This window comes from Alosa pseudoharengus, unplaced genomic scaffold (assembly GCF_046254945.1).
Source record: "Alosa pseudoharengus isolate Yale_2024_CS ecotype anadromous, Long Island Sound unplaced genomic scaffold, YU_APseudo_1.1 YU_APseudo_1.1_scf_22, whole genome shotgun sequence".
NCBI lineage: Eukaryota > Metazoa > Chordata > Actinopteri > Clupeiformes > Clupeidae > Alosa > Alosa pseudoharengus.
Window position 1 is genome coordinate 28,735,304 of NW_027468680.1, and position 10,000 is coordinate 28,745,303.

Below are 10,000 nucleotides of genomic sequence, written 5' to 3' on the forward strand. Positions count from 1 at the left end.
AGGGCCTCATAGCATCGTCTGCCAACAACGGCTGAATTTCCCACACACATACATTCATATGTTCACACATGTGCTTATTCACTCACACACACACACTTACTCGTGTACAAATGCACAGGCATACTGTATATTTACACAGGCACACACACAAACACACACACACCCACACACACACACACACACATCCACACACACACACACACACACACACACACACTGTACATGCAAATACTTTGTTGTGTGCACACATGCATGTGTATATGCTTACTCTCACAGACACACACACCGAAACGCACACATATATGCACAGATATATTCCTGTGACTGATTAAGTAGAATCGTCTAGGTAGATTCTCTGTATTATTTTCCACTGTCCTGTGTAATTAGCATTGCATGACAAGTGTGTTGCTTGTGGTCTGCCACTCTTTATTTTTTATGTTGTAGCCTTTTGAGGAGATTATGTCCATTCTATCAGTAGTTGCAGTCCTAGACACTCATGTTTATGTGATTCACCACACTCCGGACACAAACTCACAAGTGTGATTCTGGACGCTATGTCACATGTGGACCTGGCCCCATTTTGGCCAGTCTGACAATGAATATCAACAGATATGCATCTTTCAAAAAAGTGTTTTTAGAAATTAAGAATTGTTCATTATTAATTTGAGTAATACAGGATATCATTCATAATGGTTTGGATGCAAATGTAAGACCAGTGTTGGGCCACAGGTGCTATTTTCGGCTCAGCCCTTCCCTCATAGTCTAGGCGATCTGTGAGAAACAATCACCCAACCCAAAACGAATTGCAACAGAAACGATTTTTGTTGTATTTAGTTCACAAAACCTTCCCATATCACATACCAAAAGTCCATGAACATCCAAGTGGTGGAACATGTCAAAATTGGAATGATCTGTGCATGGGTCAATGGCCAAAAGCTGCACCTTTGGCAGTTTTACTGAACTTTCATAGTACAGGGGATATGTGAAAATTAGGTCAAATTCTTCCATAAAGGCTATATAACTGAATTAAACCTATATTTTGCATCATATCTCCTGAACCAAACATGGTATCTCAGAATACAGTAAGCGATGTCTAAGTGATGTCCTATGGGCGTTTATGATACATACATTACATATGTCACACAAAATAGTATTTTGTCATTTGTATTTAATTGGGTTGAAGAAAATGGTTCTTATTTTGTATCAAAATACTTTATTTTTGTAGTTTAAAAATATTGCCAAATATTTTTGGTAAAACCGATACTTTTGGTGATGTGATGACATCATAAAAGTGAAAAACAATGAATGAATGTAGCCTCTGACTGGTGCTGACTAATTTGCCCAGACTTGTGATCAGATTATTGAGATTCAGGAAGATGATTCAGTGCAAGATGAGTAACATAATACCCCCCCCCCCCCCAATATGTCAGTGTACCATGAGTTTGAAGCCATTATTTTAAGGTAATTGAACTGCATTGGGTTGCTTTAAGCCCACATGTGGCTCTCAGTAGGTTTTGTGGTTAGTTTGTACCACTTGACAAGTTCAGTTGTGACTTATTGTGCTTTCTTTACTTTGAGCCAGCGAGCTATCATTGTTCATTGACCCTCAGTCCTGAATGTGCTTGTCCGAATGCTTGTGCAACTGTCATGACATGTAGCAAACCACCGGTCCCTGTTTATCACCAGGTGATGATCTCTTCTTGTCACTGCACACTTGCCAATGTTGTACCAATGTAGAAATTTTGGGTGGGCAACATAGCAAAGCGCTCAAATTGGATCAAAATTGACAAACACAAAAAAATCAGTACTACCTAGCTCGAGTTGCTGCAGCCAACAGCCATAATTTTGTAGTTTAAAAATACTGCCAAATATTTTTGGTAAAACCAATAGCCTACTTTTGGTGATGTGATGATGACATCATAAAAGTGCAAAACAATCAATATACAGTAGTCTCTGACTTTTGCCCAGACTTGTTGTGATCATAATATTGAGATTCAGGAAGACAATCCAGTGCAAGATGAGTAACTTGTAGGTTGTGCTCACACACACAATACACCACCTCTCATGCCAACCTCAAGTTTCTTGAGAACTTTAGTCATCCAAACTGAACACATGGAACTGGTTATGTGGTTGGGTTTCCCTGCAACACTGCTCAATATGGGCATGCATTGACAATGTCAGAGACTTGTCTCCACTTTGTGCCGCTTGACAAATTCAGTTGTGACTTTTTGAGTGCATCTCTGATATTTAGGCGATGAGATGTAACAGGCAGGTCTGCATAGTTGATCTGTTGACTGTTTGCAGTTTATGGCATGTCTCGTAGGCAGAGAAAATCTGTTGCTATCAAACACTGTCCACATAATCAACAGAGTCAGCGTACTGATGAAGGAATAGATTAAATAGACAGATATGGAATGTTTGCAAAGTGTTATCATACTCCATTTAAAGAGTATTTTTAGTACTTTCAAAATACAAAAATATTATTTTGACTTAAAATTAGGGTATTTGATTTTCTATTTTAAAATACATTTTGATGTATTTTTGTCCATCCCTGCCAAGCTAGAGCAGCCAGCAGGTGGGGGGGGGGGGGGGGGGTATTAGGTTACTCATCTTGCACTGGATCATCTTCCTGAATCTTAATATTCTGATCACAAGTGTGGGCAAATTACTGTCAGCACCAGTCAGAGGCTACATTCATTCTTCTTTTATGATTTCATCACATCACCAAAAGTATTGTTTTTTACCAAAAATATTTGTCAATATTTTTAAGCTACAAAAATACACACCTAAGTATTTTGATACAAAATATGAAGCCATTTTCTTCAACCCAATCAAATACAAATTAGAAAATACATAGAAAATATGTAATACTTGTATCATAAATGCCTATCCCTGGGAGTAGACATCACTTATTCTGAGATACCATGTTTGGTTCAGGAGATATGATGCAAAATATAGGTTTAATTCAGTCATAGCGAAACATTTAATTGTTGCCACAGCGACCATTAGGGTTTTTTGATAATGGTTTAATATCTGAAAATGTTCAGGGCTCCAAACTATTCACTAAAGTTTCATGCCTTTATGGAAGAATTTGACCTAATTTTCACATATCCCCTGTACTATGAAAGTTCAGTAAAACTGCCAAAGGTGCAGCTTTTGGCCATTGACCCATGCACAGATCATTCCAATTTTGACATGTTCCACCACTTAGATTTTCATGGACTTTTAGTATGTGATATGGGAAGGTTCATTTCCCATTCATTTAATTTCTGTTGCAATTAGTTTTGGGTTGGGTGATTGTGTTTCTCACAGATTGCCTAGACTATAATGGTTTGGATGCAAATGGAACACCAGTGTTGGGCCACAGGTGCTCTCTTCGGCTCAGCCCTTCCCTGGTGATTCCTCCACTAGGCACCTGGGCCTGTATTGCTATATTGCCTGACTCAGGGATTTTGTTGACACTGTATTAATGAATGAATAAATAGAGACACTCTATAATACTGTAGTTGCCCTAGTTATGTTCTGTGTTCTAAGTGAATGGAGCCTCCCTTTGCACTGGACAGAGATGAGCTATCCCCTGATCTCAGTACAGTGTCACTGGTGTCAAATTAAGTGGAGTGGACTGAGTGGTAATTAGGCTGGCAGCACTCAAACCAGAAGTGAGAGCTAAGCGTTTCTTGAGCATTTCTGTCCGGCAGGTGTTTTCTGTTTCCCACCTGCTTCTGTGCTGCGAAAAAAGGTCTGCTTATGCATGCAGGCGTGCAGACACACACACACCCACACACACACACACACACACACACACACACACACACACACACACATACACACACACACACATGCACACACACAGACACAAACCACAAAACATACCCAGCCACCGTTAAAAGCCTATAAAAGTCTGACCTTTCCACTTTCCTCAAGAGAGTCCCTGAGTGTTCCACAGTTTCTCGGGAGCACATCAGGAATCTGACTTTGACAAGCTGTCATTTTCTGAAAAGTGAGAACTTCAGTTGGGGTTTCCAAAAACAATCCTCTGTCACAGGATATCCACCCTGTGTTTCCCATCAAATTGTACTTTGCCGAACGTCTTTCGTGACTTAGAAGGCTATGAATTTGTACCCCTTCTGAAAATATTCTTTTTAAAAATGGAATTCCCTGCCAGACTTCCATGAAATTGTTTAACCATGATATTTATTGTAGTGAACAAATGGTGAGGATCTTTCCAATTCATCCATTAAAGTAAATCCCACCAGTCTGTCTGCTTCCCTCTTTCCTGGGAACAGATGAAATGAACAGGCAAGAGCTGTGGAGTCTGAATGGAGGGAAGCGATCGATGCTAAGGGGCATAACACGTCAATGAAAGCTGCACTGCAGGCAAAATCACGTTGTGCGGTCAGCAATATTCCCCTTCAAACATAAACATATCGACGGAGCTGTAAAAGCAGATTTAGCGCCGTCCGGGGCCCTCTGAATGTTTGCCCTGTGAAACGTGGTGTAGCATGGTGCTGTGTTTAGGAGCAGACCCCCAGTTGGCTTTGGCTGCCTTGACTGGCCACTGAAAAAATTATCTTCTCTCTCTCCCTCTCTCTCTCCCTTTCTCTTGTTCCCTCTTGCTCCATATATGTGTGTATTTGTTTTGCACTTCTATTCTCTTCTATTCTCTCTTTCTCCCTCTCACTCTCTTTCTAGTCTTTTTTTCTCTCTCTCTCATCTTGTTCCCTCTCTTTTGTCCCATTTCATTCATGCACTGTCTCTCTCTCTCTTCTCTCTCTCTCCCAGGTGAATAATAGTCATGTCAAGTCAGAGGGACTGTGCTCATTGTTAGACTGAGTTTGTTTGCTTGAATCGACAAACTGGGGATCTGTGTGTGTGTGTGGATGGTGGGTGGTGACGTGGTGGTTGGGGGTGTGCCAGTCTTTCCCTGTGCCCAACAGCCAGCCCACAGTTATCTAAATTTGATGCCTGCATAGCTTGCATGGAAGAGTTCATTTTTAATTTGTGTGTAATTAATTGAGCAAATCGGTTATGTGAAATTCAATCAGGGATTGACTTCAATTCATTTCTGTCATTTTGACCTCACCGTCCTAATCATGTGAAACAGTAAACATGGATGCGGCAGTGAAACTGCTAACCTCACTCCATCACTGGTATGCGTGTCCATTTTTATTGGCTTTTGTGCCTGCCGGAGCAGCCTGCTATACTAGGCACGGCTGCAGAGGCGATAGCCGGCGGAACATAAACAGAGTCACTCAAGGGCAATAATTTTAAACTTGTTTATGTGTTGCACAGAAGAGGATAGCCAGCATGTCATTGCATCTTTCCTCTTCACTCTCTCTCGCTCTCTCTCTCTCTCTCTCTCTCTCTCTCTCTCTCTCTCTTTCCTTTTCCATCTCCCTTTTTCTCTTTCAAGCACCTTCACAGTGTCACAGCACCCACTCTTTGTTACCGTAGTTACCGTGCTGTTGTCACCAGTTGTTGTTTGGCGTTCCCACGGCACCCTGGGTGGGGTAATCCCAGAGTGCACCTGAGGTTGGGGAGCGGGGTGTGGAGGGTAGAGGGGTACAGGGTTTGCGAGTGGGCTCGAGTTGAGTTTGGGGCTCAGAAGATTCCTGGTGTCGGTTTCACTTTGATAAAGCACCCAAGGCCGCGAGCCGGACCCGAGTCTTGGGAAACAAAGAGGGGGACCGCGGCTTCACCGGGAGATACATGAGCGCCTCGGCCCCCACAACAGGCTCCACGGCACTGTTTTCATGTTGTCTGCAGGCAGAACACACGCCAGAGAGCTGCTCCCGCACACACAAAGGGCCTGTTTGCTTAGACTGCGCCGACTCCATATCCTGGACCTCACATTCATGCGAGAGGCTCGTGTAAGCGATACCCTTCTGAGCCCTCTCTCCCTCTCTCCCTCTATCTCCCTCTCTCTCTCTCTCTAGCTTTCTCTCCTTTTTTTTCAATCCCCCCTCATATACACCACAAGGTCGGCTGCGACAACAAACCCTCCAGTTTTTCCAACAAGCCCGGCTGAAAAGTATCTCGTGTCCGTGCGTGTCTGAAAGGCGAGACGGGGCGCGGGTTAGCGAGGGGGAGTGGGCTGCGGCCGCGGCGTCGCGTTTCGGTAAATACCTGCAGCTGCCTCGTCTGCGAAACCCGAGCCGCTGTCCTGTGGTAACTGTGAGTGGGCGACTCCAGTTCCACCCTCCCACCACTGCCACCAAGTCCTCCACCACCATCACCCCCCCCCCCCCTAACACACAGACACACACACACACACCACCCCAACCTCTCAGCCCCCTTCCATATGCCCCACCCCCCAGTGATGGCTCTGACTCTAAATGCCCCGTGTTTTTTTGGCGCGCCAGGAATTTGCAGCTTTCCAGGCCGGTGGTCGGGGGAGGCGCAGCGAGCTCTGTCCTCGATCGCCGAGCAGAGCGCGTGGGTGCAGTCCCGACACGACGGAGGCATGGAGGTCCGGGCTTCAGATGGAGGCCTCCTAAAGGCGCTCCATCATCGAGCCTGCAGGGATGATTTCCCACAATGAACAGCCTGAACGTATGAGTTGGCACACGGAGATTTGCTGCAGAGATTTCAGATGTCAGGGGAGATATCTGAGATAAAGTGGTATCTGTTCCATGTCTGAATGTGTGAGCTGGCATTTTCCATTTCTGAAGGGAAGTGCAGTAGGGGTGAAATCAGGGTCAAAAAGAGGAAGAGTAGGTAAACTGTCACTGTGCCTATGAGTGTGTGTGTGTGTGTGTGTGTGTGTGTGTGTGTGTGTGTGTGTGTGTGTGTATGTGTATGTGTGTGTGTGTATGTGTATGTGTGTGTGTGCGTGTATTTGTGAACTCTGCTACGACAGGCGTTCTCTCAGGAGGTGTGGTAAACCTCTCTGTCAGGAGATGTTTGCTGCGGAGCGAGAGATCAGAGATAGGGGGCCAGTCTAAGGAATGTTACTACTCTACACACACACACACATACACACACACACACACACACACAAACACACAAACACACACACACACACACACACAAACACACACACACACACACACACACACACACACACACACACACACACACACACACACACACACACACACACACACACACACACACACACACACATACATAATCATATATGGACACACGCAAATATGCATATGTGTGCTTGCACTCACTCACCCCTATTAGGCATCTGCCATTAGTCATTAGGCATTACTCAGGTATGCGTAGCACACCGAGGTGCTAAGGTTCTTCTGAGCATGACTGGCACATCTTGGGTGTCTGACAGACAGATATCCTTTTCTGTAGCGGCAGCTCTAGTGTAAATATGTACCCTGAGCTGCGGCCTGTGTCTGAGGCTGGCGGGTCGGCTGGTCGGCTGGTCGGGCCTGGGAATCTCTAGGTCAGGTCTCCAGCCTTGGAAACATCAGAAGGGAGGAGTGGTGGCTTTTTTTTTTTTTTTTGCGTGCGTAAATTGCAAGTGAACAGAGAGATGCGGGCGCGCCGCCAAAATCGGGATAGCAAGGGGGACCGAGGAGCCAAAAGAAACAAGCCATCGGTGCCAGTGCAGTCTGAGGGATGTTCAGGTTTTTATTTCGCCAGGGATAATTACAAATTATCATTCTCCCTGCTGGAGTGACAAACTCAATATTCTGCCCTGCCACTGAAGAGTTGCAATCATGAGACAAATGTTTAGTTTTACACTGCTTACTCTTCTGGGAAGAGGATGAGGAGCGAGGCGGAGAGAGAGAAAGAGAGAGAGAGAAGAACAAGAAACGAGTCTGATGCTGAAAGACAAGAGGCAGGAGAGACAGAGAGAGAGAGAGAGCATGAACAGACAGATGCAGAGGGAGAGGAAGGAGGAAGGAAACAAGAGCAGTGCACAGGCTTCTCTACCCATCCCTCTTTTTGACCTCGGATGCCAGAGCAGGAGCCTTTGTAAAACCTCAGACATCAACTGAAGCCCAGAAAGAGCCTGAGAGGTCCCAGAGTCTGGTCTGGGTATCAGGAGTGCACACACGTGCACAGGGCTTTGCACACATACCTGACTCAAGACTGGGGTGGGTGGGGAGGGACTGGGACTCACTGGATCAGTACACGTGTTCCTCCCCAACACGGATGTGTCCTGCATCCCCACAAACAGAATAATGTATGAAAGCCACAACTCGCCTGCCAACGCAAGACAAAAAAAAAAAAAAGATGGCTGCTGAAGCTAGACTCCATATGCTGTGCCAGTGAGTTGTTAGAGGGGCTGGCGTAAGGGAATCAGCATTTCAAAGCAGCGCTCCATCCCCTGCCCCGCCCCACAGCCTACCTGGCCTTCTGACACACTGTGGGGAGGCATCCAGCCCTCCTGCCCCACATAGGGTGGAAGGATGGGGAGCTGAGGAATGGAGAATCACCAGGAACCTCCATAGAACAGGAAGGGAGTTGAAAACACAAAATGCAAAACAGAGGCTGTTGCTACAAGATCACATGGCATAGACGAGAGAAATATATGACAACCGTGTTTTTCTACAATGCTGATATTTCAGTGGAGATATCTGAGACAAAGCAGTATCTGTGGAAAGAGGTGACATTTAAAGGTGTCATATTGCTGTCAGTGCAGGTATCATTTCAGACATGTCTGATAACTCATTCAGCTCCAGTTGATCTGCCGGGTGACCATCTTACAGAAGTGCTACGTGTCTTCCTCGGAGCTCTGTAAAAAAACTCTGTACTGTGGGAGATTAGGAGGTGTGTGTGGGAGAGGAGGAAGTGTGTGGGAGATTAGGAGGTGTGTGTGGGAGAGGAGGAAGTGTGTGGGAGATTAGGAGGTGTGTGTGGGAGAGGAGAAAGTGTGTGGGAGATTAGGAGGTGTGTGTGGGAGAGGAGGAAGTGTGTGGGAGATTACGAGGTGTGTGTGGGAGAGGAGGAAGTGTGTGGGAGATCAGGAGGTGTGTGTGGGAGAGGAGGAAGTGTGTGGGAGAGAAGGAGGTGTGTGTGGGAGAGGGGGCGGTGTGAGAGAGGGTGAGGTGTGTGGGAGAGTGGGCGGTGTGGGAGGGTGAGGTGTGTGGGTCTGTGAGTGGACCAGGCTGGGCTGGGCGAGTTCTGAGCCCTAAATCTGCTCTGAATTCTGCTCAGCTGTAAAATGCCTGATTGCAGCACGGGGGGCTGACAGCACGTAAATAAAAAGACCAGTTGGGGGAGGGAGGGGGGGGGGGTTGAGCTACATATTACATCTCTCTTTCTCTCTCTCTCTCTCTCTCAATCAAACACACACACACACACACACACACACACACATACACATGCATATGCACACAAAATATGTGCACACTTGCCACACTCATTTACTCGTATGCATATGCAAATCTGCTCACCTGGCAGACAGATGCCAGATGCAAACTTACACATACACTCACACTCTTACATAAACCTACATGCAAACTTACACATACACTCACACTCTTACATAAACCTACATGCAAACTTACACATACACTCACACTCTTACATAAACCTACATGCAAACTTACACATACACTCACACTCTTACATAAACCTACATGCAAACTTACACATACACTCACACTCTTACATAAACCTACATGCAAACTTACACATACACTCACACTCTTACATAAACCTACATGCAAACTTACACAAACACACATGAATTAATCAAAAAAGTAATCATACACACACAGACACATACAGGTATAAGTACATCACATCATATTGCATCCATACACAGGTAAATATTGTACACACTCTCAGAAAGAAAATATGTATGTATCTCATTCACTTCAATATATCTGTTACGCTTTTTCCACTTTTACCTTGTTATTGTAAGTAATGCAGCTTGTTTAGACTTGTTGTAACAAAAGTGGCTTTACACTTTAGCTTTGTCTTGTTTGCCCAGTGGGGTTGCTCCTGGCAACAGCATGAGAGCACATCACCAAAATCCTCTAAAAATGTCACTTCACCTCTCATGTTCTCCCCATGGTGCCTTGGT

At 45.2% G+C, this 10,000-nt stretch overlaps 1 protein-coding gene across 5 annotated transcripts in view; it reads left to right on the forward strand.

Annotated features, from left to right (window-relative positions):
* sobpa (sine oculis binding protein homolog (Drosophila) a) overlaps positions 1-10,000 on the forward strand; it is a 74,833-nt gene that overhangs the window by 43,229 nt on the left and 21,604 nt on the right. The gene's annotated exons all lie outside the window — the stretch shown is intronic.